Raw genomic sequence first — 15,985 nt, forward strand, 5'->3', positions numbered from 1 at the left:
CCGACCAGGGCCCACCTCTAACATGTTGATTACCTTTCAACATGAGATTTGGGCAGGACAAATGGCCAAACCATATCACCAACTTAAATTACTCTCCTAGTCTATCACCGCTGGCTAACAGTGCTTACCGTCACTGAGACCACACTTTCCAGTGCGTAGAAACTGAACTGTGGCTTTCTCCAAAGTTTGCCTTATGATAAGTAACCCTTGAATCAGAAAGAGATCATTTAAATGGCATAATGTTTTCTATTTTATTATTGACACTTCACCTTTCGGAGCATAAACTTTATTAGTTACCTTTGATGAACAGTAAAACTAACAGGAATGTTAATGGAAAGATTTGAAATTTTGAGAAAATAAACTAAAATAAAAAAAGGAGAGAAAAACTGTTAGGGTGGTCCAAAACCAATTGCAGTTTTTGCCAACTTCAGGGGGCCATAACGTTGACTTACCTGGAGTTGAATTACCTGGAGGTTTGCCTTCTGGCTAGATAAGCTTTGGAAAGTTGTATGATCCCTCCAAGCTTCATTTCCTTATCTGTAAGATGGATGTATGAGTTAGGGAAAGTAAATCTGCTACTGCAAAGAGACCTACAAATACTTAGAGTATAAACATACTCTTATAAGAAATTAAAATACTGGCCAAGAGCAGTGGCTCGTGCCTATAATCCCAGCACTTTCGGAGGCCAAGGCCGGTGGATCACTTCAACTCGGGAGTTCGAGACCAGCCTGGGCAATATGGTGAAATCTCATCTCCACAAAAAATACAAAAACTAGCCGGGCACGGTGGCACATGCCTGTACTCCCAGCTGCTTGGGAGACTGAGGTAGGAGGGTCACTTGAGACTGGGAGGTTGAGGCTGCAGTGAGCCATAATCACACCACTGCACTGTAGCCTATAGAGTAATAGAGTGAGACTCTATTTCAAACAAAAAAAGAAAGAAAAGAAAGAAAAATACTTAAATAAGCTTGTATATAAGAATATAAAAGAAATAAATATAAATATAAAAGAAATAAATATAAAAGAAATAAAAATATTTAAATAAGTTGTTTTTTTTTTTTTTTTGGCAATAATAAAACTTGAAACTCATATATGGTGCTGGGGGGAGGGGGAAGCAATGATTTCTCTCACCAACTCACCACACAGGACAGCAAAGGGGTGAAAAGAGGCTGAAGAAGGAAAAGCCCGAAAACTTTGAGATCAGCAGAGGGAGCCAAGGATCAAAAAATAGGAGATGCTGAAGCTGCAATGACCAGCATCATTTTCTTAAGAGAACATTCAAGGATCTGTCATGATGGCTGGGCTTTCATTGGGTGTTAAGTCTACAAACAGCACCTTCAATTGAAACTACCAATTAAAGTTCTTAAGATTTAGGAAGTGGTGGAGCTTGGAAAGTTGTGAGACTACAAAATTCCTGAAAGTCCATTAGAAAAACCACAGGATGGAAAAAAAAAAAAAAAAAAAAGGTAGGCCACAAAGAAGGCTTCAGATGTCCCTGCTGGTCCAGAGACAGATACCTGTAGTGTCCAGTATTGCAGTGAACGTGATCTGCTTTCAAAAGCAGAGGGTTTAAGGGGAGGGTAGGTGGGACTGGTGGAGGCAAAGGCTCTCCCTGTCCCCACCTCAGTTTTAGGCAGGGCTTTTAATTTAACTCAAGGGCATCTCTCAACTTGGAGAATAATTCAGCCCTCAACAGCACTTCAAATGTGCTGTGGCTTTGCAGCGTGGTAGCAAGAATGTTTAATATATAGTAGATAAAAATTTCATCCAAAAAATTAGAATATTTTTGCAACCCCCTCCAACATCAATTCCTTTTCTAAAGTTAACCTATCACTTATGCTGTCAATACTCGACCATGTACTTAATTGGAAACCAAAAGACTGAAACTGAATCTTCACGCCAAAATGGAAACAAAATAAAATGAATAACTTGGGGTTTATGGCATATAGTTTAGGGAAACACACATACCAGGAGAAAGGGGAAGAGGAAATGGAGGTGTTGAAGCAAAGCTGAGTGTCAGAATACATTCAGTCCGGGCAGATGTGTATACAGCGTGTAGTGGAACATCAGGAAAAGCTCCATATGGATTCATGTGCATATGTCTGGGGGCACCAGATCCCCCCATGGCAGATCCAAGAACAGGGAACCGAGGGAGGAGGCCATTCCTGTCATTCCAGTTTTAGAAGCTCCACATCGAAGACGAGAGTAGCATGTGGTGGGATGATGCCTGGGTGCCCAGTGGTATCGTAGGCATAATCTGGAGGTATAGTGAGTTTGTCTCTCTGACCCACACTCTTCTGAGCAACCCCTTCTTCCCAGCCTCAGATCACCTCCTGCTTGCTTAGCATAAACTTAAAGAGCTTGTTTCTGTTCCAAGGAGAATCCATTTTCTTTCCATCTTGAAGCATCGCGGTATAGTGCACCACGCAGGTCTGGATGCGCTTCGGGAAGGTGCGCCCCATCTCCGGGGTAGATGGTTTCCACCTGCACTCCCGCGGCGGTGGTGGACTCTGGGCCGGCCGGCGGTGCGATCCTAAATAAGTATTTTTAAAGTAACTATGATAAGTAACACTGGAATCAGAAAGAGATCATTTAAATGACAAAATGTTTTCTATTTTATTATCGGCACTTCACTTTTCGGAACATAAACCTTATTAGTTGCCTCTGATGAACAGTAAAACTAAAAAGAAAGTTAATGGAAAGATTTGAAATTCTGAAAAAAGGAACTAAAATAAAAGAGAAAACTATTAGGTTGGTGCCACCGTGCCCGGCTAATTTTTGTATTTTTTGTAGAGGTGAGATTTCACCATATTGCCCAGGCTGGTCTCAAACTCCTGAGCTCAAGTGATCCACTGGCCTCAGCCTCCCAAACTGCTGGGTTAACAGGCATGAGCCTGTATTTCGATCACACATAATAATTCCTAGGTGAGTATTCATGGCTAGGCAGCTTTGCGCTGCACAATAATTTAAGGATCCAGTATCATATTAAATCTCACACAACCCCATGAGGGTGTCTGCTAAAATTCATTCTTCATTTTTCTTAGGCACGTGGCTGACCATCTATGCTGTGTTTCCTACTTTGTAACATGAAGTGGCAAAGAACTACTCCAACACAGTCTTGAAAACATAAACTGTAGGGCAAAATTCAACATTTTTGATTACAGAAAAATTAAAATTTTTTGTGACTGTGCGTAAGAACCCCAGGTGACATAGAGAGACCATGGGTAGATGCTCTCAGGCCCACCTGAACTCACAGTCTCAGCACCAGCCATCCCTTTCCAGACACAGACATGTGCATGAAGAAGCCACCCCGAAGTGGCTCCTCCAGCTCCTGCAACTTGGTAGATGCCACAGGGATCATTACTAACCACCCAGCTGAGCCCTTCCTGAATTCCTGATGCACAAAATATAAGAAAAACAAAATACAAGTCCTAGGTTTCAGAATAGGGTTTAAGACAAAGCCTAAGCTGAAAACATAGATCCAAGGCTCACAGCCATGTAAGCAATGATCAGAAAGCCCTGGAATATTTTTGCAGCAAAGATTATGTCATTTGCAGTAAAGACAGTTCTACTTTTATTTAAAACAAACAAACAAGCAGCAGAAGAAGAAAAGCCCTGGAAATACAGACTATCACCCATGGATGGAGAGTAGGAACTAATAGGGGCCAGGACACCAATACTTGTGGGGTGTCTGAGGAGGAGGCATCGGCCAAGAAGACTGGGAAGAAACACATAGAGAGTCAGGAGGAGACAGATAATAACAATTGCTTTATTGACTTATTTTCACTAGTTTAACTCTCAGAAGATTACCTGAAACTCTAAATTCACTCAAATCAATGTATTTATTCAAATGATATAGAATGTATGTGAGGCATTTGTTAAAAACTTGGGGTGTTACCTAGCCGAGTGTGGTAGCTCACATCTGTAATCCCAGGACTTTGGGAAGTCAAGTTGGGCCAATCGCTTGAGGTCGAAAGTTCAAGACCAGCCTGGCCAACATGGTGAAACCCTATCTCTACAAAAAATATAAAAATTAGCTGGGCATGGTGGTGCATGCCTGCAGTCCCAGCTACTCAGGAGGGTGAGGCAGAAGAATCACTTGAACCCAGGAGGCAGAGTTTGCAGTGAGTCAAGATTGTACCACTGCACTCCAGCCTGGGTGACTCAAAAAAAAGAACTTGGAGTGTTACAGGCAGACCAGACCTAGCACTCCAGGTCTTTGCAATGTGACTTGAGCAATTACATCATGTGTTTGAATCTCAGGTGTTCTTTTTTTTTTTCTTCAAGGTATACAGTAAAATACATGAATATTCACCCTTTTTTAGTGTGTAGTCCTGCATATGTTGTCAAAGTCATATCATTGCGACTACCACTAAAACCCGGTGTCCCCTTGAAATTGACCCCTCCCCACCACAGTTACCTGTTTTCTGTCCCTACAGTTTTGCCTTTCCAAGAATATCATATAAATGGAAGAACACAGAATGTACTCTTTTTTGGTCTAGATTATTTCGCTAGCACAATGCCCTGAGATTCATCCACACTGTTGCGTGTGTTACCAACTCATTCTTTTTCACTACTGAGTATTCTATTGAATGAATACTTCTTGCCATAAGAAACCCAGGTCATAGGAAGAGACGATGGGTAGATGTTGTGATATCCAGTCATGGATATTTATGGTATACTGTAGCTTGTTTACTCACTGAGAGGAATTTGTGTCATTTTCTGTTTTGTGTAATTACAAATAAAGTTACTACAAATATTTGCATACAGGTTTTTATGTCAACATAATTTTTCATTTTATTGTTCGACAGTTAGGAGTGAGAGTGTTAGGTCATATGTAGGTGTATATTTAACTTTATAAGAAAATGCCCAATTATTTTCTAAAGTGGCTCTACCATTTTGTATCCCCACCAGCAACTTGTGAGAAAGCTAGTAACTCCTTGCCTGGACTTGGTATTGTCAGGTTATTGATTTTGTTTTAGCCATCCTAGTAGGTATGTCTCTCAGTGTGGTTTTAATTTGTATTTTTCTAATATCTAATGGTATTAGGAATGATCACCTTTTCAGGCACTTATTTACCATTCATCACAAATTGTCCAAGTATTTTCTCTATTTTAAAAATGTTGTTTGTTTTCCTACTATTGAGTTTTGAGAGTTCTTTATATAGTCTGGATACGTGTCTTGTATCAGGTAGGTAATTTGCAAATATTTTCTCTTGCTCTGACTTGCCTTTTAATTCTCTTAATAGCTCTTTCAGAAAACAGAGGTTCTTAATTTTGATAAAGTCTAATGTGTCTTTTTTCTATAGAAAGTGTCCTTTGAGGCCGGGCGCGGTGGCTCAAGCCTGTAATCCCAGCACTTTGGGAGGCCGAGACGGGCGGATCACGAGGTCAGGAGATCGAGACCATCCTGGCTAACACAGTGAAACCCCGTCTCTACTAAAAAAATACAAAAACTAGCCGGGCGAGGTGGCGGGCGCCTGTAGTCCCAGCTACTCGGGAGGCTGAGGCGGGAGAATGGCGCAAACCCGGGAGGCGGAGCTTGCAGTGAGCTGAGATCGGGCCACTGCACTCCAGTCCGGGCGACAGAGCGAGACTCCGCCTCAAAAAAAAAAAAAAAAAAAAAAAAGAAAGTGTCCTTTGAGGCCGGGCGCGGTGGCTCAAGCCTGTAATCCCAGCACTTTGGGAGGCCGAGATGGGCGGATCACGAGGTCAGGAGATCAAGACCATCCTGGCGAACATGGTGAAACCCCGTCTCTACTAAAAAAAAATTACAAAAAAAAACTAGCCGGGCGAGGTGGCAGGCGCCTGTAATCCCAGCTACTCGGGAGGCTGAGGCAGGAGAATGGCATGAACCCGGGAGGCGGAGCTTGCAGTGAGCTGAGATCCGGCCACTGCACTCCAGCCTGGGCGACAGAGCGAGACTCCGTCTCAAAAAAAAAAAAAAAGAAAGTGTCCTTTGTGTAATTTCTAAAATATCCATTTGTAATCCAGGTCACACAGATTTTTCTCCTATGTTTACTTTTAGAAGTTTTAGTGTTTTAGATTTAGATGTATGATACACTTGGAGTTAATTTCTGGAGCAAGTTTCGTGTTTTTGCATATAGATGTGTATATGTTTCAACACATTTGTTGAAAAGACCGTTCTTTCTCCAGTGAATTGCCTTTCCATCTTTGTCAAAAAAAATCAATAGACCATATATGTATGGGTCTATTTTTGGATTCGGCTCTATTGTTCTACATGTATATTCTTTCTCCAAAACCAAACTGTCTTGACTACTGTAGCTCTACATTAAATATTAAATCAGATAGTAAGAGTTCCCCTCATAATTTTTTTACTGTGTATTTTGATCACAATGAAGCTAAGGGATGGTAGAATAACAATTATGCTAACAAAATCAATTAACTCAAATTAGAGAAAATCAACAGAATGATAATTAACCTTTCATTCTAAACTCTGACATGGATAGAACATGTTTCTTCTAAGTTGGAATAAGATGAATACATATCTGTAGCAAATACAAGTCTTTTTTTATAATATATAATATGTACAAAACAATTTTAAAATAAAAAACACAGCTATTGGCTTTATAATGCAATTTCCACTCTCTATTCAATTGCATCTCTAGAATTCCCACAACTTACCATTATAATTTCCTTAAGACATAGCAGGATTTAAACTAAGTGGTACTTGTATGCTCTTGCTGACATAGTCCACTGTGATTTCAAACAGCATAAACAGAAAAACAAGATAAATAAACAGAAATCATAATTGTTTTTTCTTTTTTGAGGTGGAGTTTTGCTCTTGTTTCCCAAGCTGTGAGTGCAATGGCTTGATCTTGGCTCACTGCAGTCTCCACCTCGTAGGTTCAAGTGATTCTCCTGCCTCAGCCTCCCAAGTAGCTGGGATTACAGGCGTGCGCCATCACTCCCGGCTAATATTTTGTGTTTTTAGTAGAAACAGGGTTTCACCATGTTAGCCAGGCTGCTCTTGAACTCCTGACCTCAGGTGATCCACCCGCCTCAGCCTCCCAAAGTGCTGGGACTACAGGTGTGAGCCACCATGCCCGGCCCGTGAAATATTAATTACTCCAACTTTTACTTTTCCATGGCAGTATTACTGATTCATGATTATTCCTAGGCTGAAAAGAGATAATGTAAAAGCCTGAAGTCAACCTCAGGCTACTTTATTTATTTGAGATGGAGTCTTGCTCTGTTGCCCAGGCTGGTGTGCAATGGTGCACTCTCAGCTCACTGCAACCTCTGCCTCCTGGGTTCAAGTGATTCTCCTACCTCAGTTTCCTGAGTAGCTGGGATTACAGGCACCTGCCACCATGCCTGGCTAATTTTTTTTTTTTTTGTAAAGACAGGGTTTCACCGTGCTGACCAGGCTGGTCTCCAACTCCTGACCTCAGGTGACCTTGGCCTCCCAAAGTGCTAGGATCATAGGCATGAGCCACCATGCCCAGCCCAGCAATTTTAATAACCTACACACATTCAGTTACATTCAGTTTTTAAATAAAATCTGCAACAAAGGGATGAAGGCAGATGGAACTCTCAGTAGCTGTGTTCTTTTTTTCCTTTTTTTTTTTTTTTTGAGATGGAGTCTCGCTCTTGTCGCCCAGGCTAAAGGGTAATCACATGATCTCGGCTCACTGCAACAACTGCCTCCAGGGTACAAGCAATTCTCCTGGCTCAGCCTCCCGAGCAGCTGGGATTACAGGTACCTGCCACCACTCTGGCTAATTTTTGTATTTTTAGTAGACATTGGGTTTCACCATGTTGGCCAGGCTGGTCTTGAACTCCTGACTTCAGGTGATCTGCCCACCTTGGTCTCCCAAAGTGCTGGGATTATAGGCATGAGCCACCACGCCCGGCCTCAGCTGCTGTGCTCTTATCATCCTCCTGCCTATCTACTGTCCTGACTTTAACCAGCAGCCTGTTGGGAAGTGAAAATAGTTCAAGCCCATGGAGCATCAAGCCAGTGACTCTCAGTTTGCTTTCTGTGACAAAGCAATAATAATAATATTAACCATACAGAGTAGTTAAAAATACTAAGTGAAATTACATATATATGGTACCTAGCACCACGATCAATATATATAAAAACTCAATAAGTTGTAGTACCATTACTGGCTATTTTGTGACAGGCAGCTTATAGTTCTCTCTATTGACCCCAGTCGTGACGGCTGACTCTAGGAAACTTGACAGTGGGGATGAGCAAAGACCTGTTGACCTCGGAGGAAGAGAGGCCCATGAGGGAGCCAAAGACAGAAATGTGAGAGAGGGGAGATCCTTGAAAAGGCTCAGGGGGAAAGAGATGACAGGCAGATAATAAATGAATAGGTAAAGAAAAGATAGAAAGTCTTTTCAGGTGTCTGGTTAATCCCTAATTGGTCTTCTTCCACCTGCTGCCAACCTTGTTAAGAACCAGAGTGCCTCTTTGGAGGGCTCCAATATAAACCGCTCACACCAAAAGAGGTAGTGGGAAAAGTAGAATTTCCTGAGTGTTTCGTAAGGCAGGTAGAGAAAAGGGAGGAATCACACTCCTCTAAGCGCACAATGTCACCAGTTCTCAGATGATGATTTTCTCAGTGACCAGCTCTCTCAGGCTCCTCCTTACGTTGTGTTCTGCCACAAGGCACTCAGCTTCTCTTCAACAGCTCCCCAAAATTCAGTGGTTTAACCTGCCATTTAAGGACAAGACTCAATAGTTTCTTTCCATCCACATTCCCAATCTGAACCACCTACCCAGGTAAGGTAGTTCTGCCAACCACATACCAAACTCTCTGAGAAGGTCTCAGAAACACATTTTCTCCATTTTTTCCATTTTATTCCAAAAGGGAGGCAGAAAAAGGAGAAAAACTGGAAGGCTTGCATGCTTAAAGAAATGACAGTTCAAAATAGGCTAAACTTGAAAATACTTAGTGGCAAAAGCAGAGGGAGAAAGAAAGAGAGAACCAGCTACATGGGACCCCGGAGACCCTCTTTCTCCCAGAAAGAGGAGCTCACCCAAGCTCAGCTTCCTACTGGACAATGGTTTCCTCCACACGCCCAGTTGCCGTGTGTGTGTGTGTGTGTGTGTGTGTGTGTGTGTACGGGGTGTATAGTTAAAATGTCCATGGGTCTTGGGTCCCAGCTGCTCCAAGTCCCCCATGGCAGAGGCTCTGGTGTTCTGAGACAAGTTTGTACACAGTTGGCCATTGCAGTCTAAGTGTTCCTGATAAGGCCACTTCATCACATTTGTCCTATAAGAACACAGACACAAAGGGGAAAAGTCCCTTCCCTGAAAAGGACCCGTGGCCTTGCACACCTCTCCAGGTGTGGACCCATCCAGGGACAGTGGACAGACTGGGGAGCCATAGTCACCTCTGCCTCACTGCACTGAGTAAAGGCTTTTCCTGATCGCGTATCATGTGACATTGTAGAATTTGTCCTGACCCTCCTTGTATAACTCAAGGCAGCCAGAAAGGGACCCTCTTGACATGAGGGCCATTATCTCAAAAAATCTGATAGAATTATATTTAGCTAAGATAAATCTGTACAAGCAATTACTTAATAAATTACCTTTCTGATTATATGATATTTGAAATATATTTTGAAACAAGAAAATGATAATAGAAGGGAAAAAATGAGAATCATCCAACTAGTTCAATTAGCTTGAAGGAGTATTTATTGAGTTGTTAATTTGTGCTGTATTATCATTGGATTTTTTTTTTTTAGACAGAGTCTCGCTCTGTCGCCCAGGCTGGAGTGCAGTGGTGCGATCTCGGCTCACTGCAAGCTCCGCCTCTCGGGTTCACGCCATTCTCCTGCCTCAGCCTCCTGAGTAGCTGGGACCACAGGCACCCGTCACCGCGCCCGGCTATATTTTTGTATTTTTAGTAGAGATGGGGTTTCACCGTGTTAGCCAGGATGGTCTGGATCTCCTGATCTTGTGATCCGCCTGCCTCAGCCTCCCAAAGTGCTGGGATTACAGGCATGAGCCACCTCGCCCGGCCTATCATTGGATTTTTATCTTTTATTTTGTATTATTATTTTACAGATTGGGTCTTGTTATCTTGCCCAGGCTGGTCGCAAACTCCTGGCCTCAAACAGTCTTCCCACCTCAGTCTCCCGAAGTGCTGGGAGTATAGGCTTGAGGCACCATGCGTGGACACTTTTATTTTGATTCTAGAGGTGGCTGAGTCTTTGTGTTACTTGGCTTAAAGGCCAAAGCAAAGGTTTCTTGGAGGCCAGGCGCATTGGCTCTTGCCTGTAATCCCAGCACTTTGGGAGGCCTAGGCAGGTAGATCACCTGAGGTCAGGAGTTCAAGACCAGGCTGGGCCAACATGGTGAAACCCTATCTTTACTAAAAATAAATAAATTAGCCAGTCGTGCTGGCTCACGCCTGTAGTCCCAGCTACTCAGGAGACTGAGGCATGAGAATTGCTTGAACCTAGGAGGTAGAGGTTGCAGTGAGCTGAGATCATGCACTCCAGCCTGGGCAACAGAGTAAGACTCAGTCTCAAAAAAAAAAAAAGGTATATTGGAGATAATTCCATCACCATTATCACCTTCCTGGTATTTGCTCTGCAAAGCCTAAAGGGGATTCTACTGTATTTTCCTAGAAAGGGAAGAGTGAATACCTTGGAAGTGGTAGGTTGTAGAAACTGTGCTAACAGAGTGGGGAGAAGGCTTTTGCAAGTCTGTAACATGGACCGTGGGAAAGTATTGGTGACCTGAGCTCCCATCCCTGTAGGAGGTGACTGGGCTTTAGAAGGAAATGTCTGGTTGGAACACTAAGGGTGGGTAGGCACTCTACCCTGGGGCTCTTTGCTCCTGACCAAGACCCTATGATCAAGTTTGGCAAAGAATGATCAGAGTGACCCACCTTCAAGGGACTTGGACAAAGGACCTTGCACCAGCACTGTGTATGGACTAAAGATCGAGGACCCCCTTCTTAAAAGTTCCTCAGGGAGGGAGGAGATTATCAACAAGACCAAGACTAAATTTCTTGCCTCCCTTGTGCACCCAGGGTCAGAGTTTACGTGGCTTCAGAAAAATACGTGTCCAGTATCCTCAAGTTTGTCAAGTAAAGTTCATACAACCTGCATCACCGTAATACAGAAGATCAAACTTAGCTTTGAGATGAGAGACATAATGATTTCTCTAAAGCTCGTGATACTTATGGGCAGAGACCACTGGTTTTTTTTCTATAGCATGCTGCCTCTCTTATTGTATTTGCTTAGAGATTAGTAAATTAAGAGAAAAAACATCCAATCCTAAAAATGTTTAATAATAATTATAACAATAACACAACAACAATAACAATGCCATCATGCCAAGGGTTTTACCTTTTTTATTCTCGTTGTTTCGTTTTTTTTTTTTTTTTCATTTAATTTTTGTTGAGACAGGGTCTTTCTCTGTCACCCAGGCTGGAGTGTAGTGGTGTGATCATGGCTCACTGCAGCCTCAAACTCCCTGGCTCAAGCCATCCTCCCTGCTCTGCCTCCTGAGTTGCTGGGACCACAGGTGTGTGCCACCACGCCCAGCTAGATTTATTTATTTATTTATTTATTTATTTATTTATTTATTTATTTATTTATTTTAGAGATAGAGCCTTGCTATGTTGCCCAGGCTAGTCTGGAACTCCTGGACCCAAGCAATCCTACTGCCTCAGCCTCCCAAAGTGCTGGGTTACAGGTGTGAGTCACTGTGCCCAGTTCATATTTATTGTTTAATTATTTGTACTTTTCTGGCTCACACCTGTAATTCTGCACTCTGGGAGGTTGAGGAGGGCAGATCACTTGAGGTCAGGAGTTGGAGACCAGCGTGGCCAACATGGCGAAACTCTGTCTCTATAATAATGCAAAAATTAGCTGAGCGTGGTGGCACACCTGTACTTTCAGCTACTTGGGAGGCTGAGGCATGAGAATCTCTTGAATCTGGGAGGCAGAGGTTGCAGTGAGCCGAGATCACAGCACTGCACTCCAGGCTGGGTGATGGAGTGAGACTCTGTCTCAAAAAAAAAAAGTACTTATCATTTTATTCTTATAAAATCCTGTAATACAGATAATATTATTATCTCCATCTCACAGAAAACTGAACCTCAAAAAATTTAACTAGCAGGCCCAAAGCTACATATCTAGGAAAGGTTGAATTGGGGTTTAAACCCAGATTCCAGAGCCCGCACACCCATCTAACGAACACACAATTTCTGGAGCACTTGACCACAAAATTGGCCTTCAAGAAAAAAGGACAAAAGCCTTGCCATCTGTTTTCTATTCAACCAGCCTGATTTATTTTAAGCTTTATGTATTGTGAGTGTGTTAATATGAAATTCTACTTTTCTCGTCTATTTCAATTCGGGGAAAGCTCGAGCCTTCTATCAATGGTGTCCTTTAATCTTAATGGGAAATTCTTTAGCCTAGCAGTGAACCATGCCCAGATCCCAAATCTACTTTTTACTTTATACTTGTAGAAAGTTTTCAAGCAGTGCAGGGAATTAGGCATTGTTAACTTCCAAGACAGTCTCACATTTGAGGCACTTTGAAAATGAAACCATATTATTTTATTGTGAGTAGGTTTGGCAAATGTTCTCAAAGTCAATATATTCCTTGTCTGGTTTCCAACAGCGATGCTTTGAGCCAATGGTCACCTACATACCTCTAGTCTACATTTGAGTAAGGCATAAAATTCTATTTGAACAAACTGGCTTTTTGTTTCTTCTTCTTCCAGAAGTCTAATTCCTCGCAACCACATCACTGAGCAATTTCACGTGGTAGTAATTAAGACCACATTTTCCATACTCGATTTTCTGGTCGGTGATAAACTGCATGAATGGAGAATTCAAGTTCTGAATACCCTGAACACACAGCTCTTTTTTGCTCCTGGCATCTTATTTTGCTGCTTTCTCAGGTAAAGAAGGGAACGTAGTGTATCTTTATTTTCTTGGTCTTCCCTGTTCAGGACACTTGGATAATGAAATATTTTCTCCCTTGTGAGGTAAAGAGACAAGATTCCTGCTCAACAAATAAGAAGGAAGGGCCATTTCATGAGTAGTTGTTATGGTCTGAATGTGTCCCTCTAAAATTCATGTTAAAATGCTAATCCCCAAGGTAATGATTTTAGGAGATGGGAAATTTGGGGGGGTGATTAGGTGCCCAAACCCTCATTAATGGGATTAGTGCCATTACAAAAGAGGCCCCAGAGACCTCGTTTGCCCCTTTTACTGTGTGAGGACACAGCTGGAAAACACCTTCATGGAATGAGGAAATGGGCCCTTATCAGATACCAAATCTGCTGGCACCTTGATCTTGGATTCTCAGCCTCCAGAACTGTGAGAAAGAAATTTCTGTGGTATGTAAGCCACCTAGGTTATGGTATTTTGTTATAGCAGACCAAAGGACTAAGACACTAGGAGTTAAAGCATAGCTTGTGAAAGGAAGCTGCTGCCCCAGCAGACGTAGCAAGGCTCTCTGAACACTGAGTTCTAAACTGGCTGTCCTGGATCCGGAGAGAAGAAAAGGGAGCAAGTTTGCTCTTCTAGGGCTCTCCTTCCTCCCATTATGTGATTGGTGGGATCTGAAACAGCCACTTCAAAATGACCTTGCCATATGCATACAATGGAATATTATTCAACCATAAAAAGGAAGAACATGTGGACACAACCCACAACATGGATCAACCTTGAAGACATTATGCTAAGTGAAATAAGCTAGACACAAAAGGACAACTACTCTATGACTCCGCTTATTGAGGAACTTAGGGTAGTCAAATTCATAGAGACATAGAAAGCAGAATGGTGTCTGTCAGGGGCTGAGGGGTGGGGGAATATGAAGTTGTAATTTCAGTTTGGGGTGATAGAAAGCTCTGGAGATGGATGAGGGTGATGACTGCACAACAGTGTGACAGTACTTAATGTTACTGAATTGTACACTTAAGGTGGTTTAAATGGTAAATTTTACATTATGTATATTTCACCACAATAAAAAAAAGAGACTTTGCCCTGAAATTGAAATGGCCAATTTTATGTTGAAGCTAGAAAGTCTCACTCACAGATTGGAGGGAAGATGGTGTCAATTCAGAGGTGAGTAAACTGAGCTCCAGGAGGTGAAGCTCACAGCTGGAGGCCCAGCCAGGACTAACGCCTAAGCTCCTTAAGCTCCCAGGCCATTGCTCCTCCCGTAACAGCATTAACAGCCCAGGTTTCATGGGAGATACATAAGTTACACAGCCACAGCCATTCTCTGGTGTTCCTACAACATTAAAATGCCTTGCTTAGATCAGTGACCACTTTTGTCTGTTTGTTTAGCTGCTTGACTCCCCCAACCCTCTACTCACAATAAGCTCCTTGATCACAAGATCCATGTCTCTGTTTTTTTTGGTTTTTTTTGTTTTTTTTTTTTTGTTTTTTTTTTTTTTTGAGACAGAGTATCACTCTGTTGCCAGACTGGAGTACAATGGCACAATCTTGGCTCACTGCAACCTCTGCCTCCCGGGTTCAAGCAATTCTCTTGCCTCAGCCTCCTGAGTAGCTGGGATTACAGGCATGCACCACCACGTGTGGCTAATTTTTTATATTTTCAGTAGAGATGGAGTGTCACCATATTGGCCATCCTGGTCTCGAACTCCTGACCTCAGGTGATCCACCTGCCTCGGCCTCCCAAAGTGCTGGGATTATAGGCATGAACCACCACACCCGACCAAGATCCATGCCTTTTTATCCTTGTATTTCAACACCTAGCAACTTGCCCAGCATATCACCAAACCTGGAGAAATATTGTTAAATGAATAAACAGGCTGGGTCCGGTGGCTCACGCCTGTATTCCTAGGACTTTGGGAGGCCAAGGTGGGTGGATCACATGAGGTAGGGAGTTCGAGACTAGTCTGGCTAACATGGTGAAACCCCGTCTCTACTAAAAATACAAAAATTAGCTGGATGTGGTGGCACATGCCTGTAATCCCAGCTACTTGAGAGGCTGAGGCACAAGAATTGCTTAAACTGGGGAGGCAGAGGTTGCAGTGAGCCAAGATGGAGCCACTGCACTCCAGCCTGGGCAACAGAGTAAGAATCAATGTCAAATAAATAAATAAATAAATGAACAAACCACCTATCATCAATTATAGGGTACTCAGCCTTGAAGACAAGTATCAGGAAGAGGATGGTTCATTATCTTATTTGTCAGTCCTTGAATATTGGGTGGGAATCCAATTGCAAAGAAAATATTGTATCATTTTGTTTTCTTGTTTTTAAACACAGATTTGGAGTTTGAAGAATAAATCAATACTCACATTCATGCAAAGTAATATAAAGATATGCTTCTAATTTTATTAGGGAACAAAGACAAACAATAACAACTTGTTCCTTTGGCCACTTCTTCATTTTGTACTTTGCAATGCCCAGATGCTGGTTTCTCAGCCGGAAAGATGAAGTTTGGTGCCCTCTTGTGGTCTTCCATTTTTTAAAAGAGAAATGCAAGAAGTTTTGTCCCCGGAAATTTGGATCCAGGAAATAGCATCTTGCTTCTCTCTGGAGGAAAACTGTTTCCTTGAGACTCACTGCTTCTGATACTAACAATGCTTTTAAACAATTTTAAATCAGAGTATCCTACCTGCCAAAGATGTAGTCAGGGTGGTTGTGACGTCCTTGTTAGTAACCCGGGAATGTACTTTGAGTCCTGCGGAGCTGCTCTAAAGAAAGAGAATTAACATAGATGAGATCAGAATTAAAACCCTTTTATAATTCCATAGTGCTAGCAGATCACACCCATGTGTCATATAAGGACCTTCATGATCCAACCCACAAATCTGACTTCATTATCCTCTCTTTCATATCCTCCTCATCTTCATGTCCCCTTGGTTAAAAACAATTGTCTATTTCTGTCTTGCTGCCTCTACCTCCTCCCAATCTCTATAACAGCTGACAACTGATTTTACTTTGCTTTGCATTTATCTGAGTCTGTCATTAATGGTTGTGCTTTTGAGCACAGAGTCTTGGTCTT

The 15,985-nt window shown here is 42.3% G+C and overlaps 1 pseudogene; it reads right to left on the minus strand.

The window, feature by feature from the left end:
* Positions 1-2,167: 2,167 nt before the first annotated feature.
* On the minus strand, positions 2,168-2,486 carry LOC115894622 (annotated as a pseudogene).
* Positions 2,487-15,985: the final 13,499 nt, after the last annotated feature.

Source organism: Rhinopithecus roxellana, chromosome 18 (genome assembly GCF_007565055.1).
Source record: "Rhinopithecus roxellana isolate Shanxi Qingling chromosome 18, ASM756505v1, whole genome shotgun sequence".
In the NCBI taxonomy this organism is placed as follows: Eukaryota; Metazoa; Chordata; class Mammalia; order Primates; family Cercopithecidae; genus Rhinopithecus; species Rhinopithecus roxellana.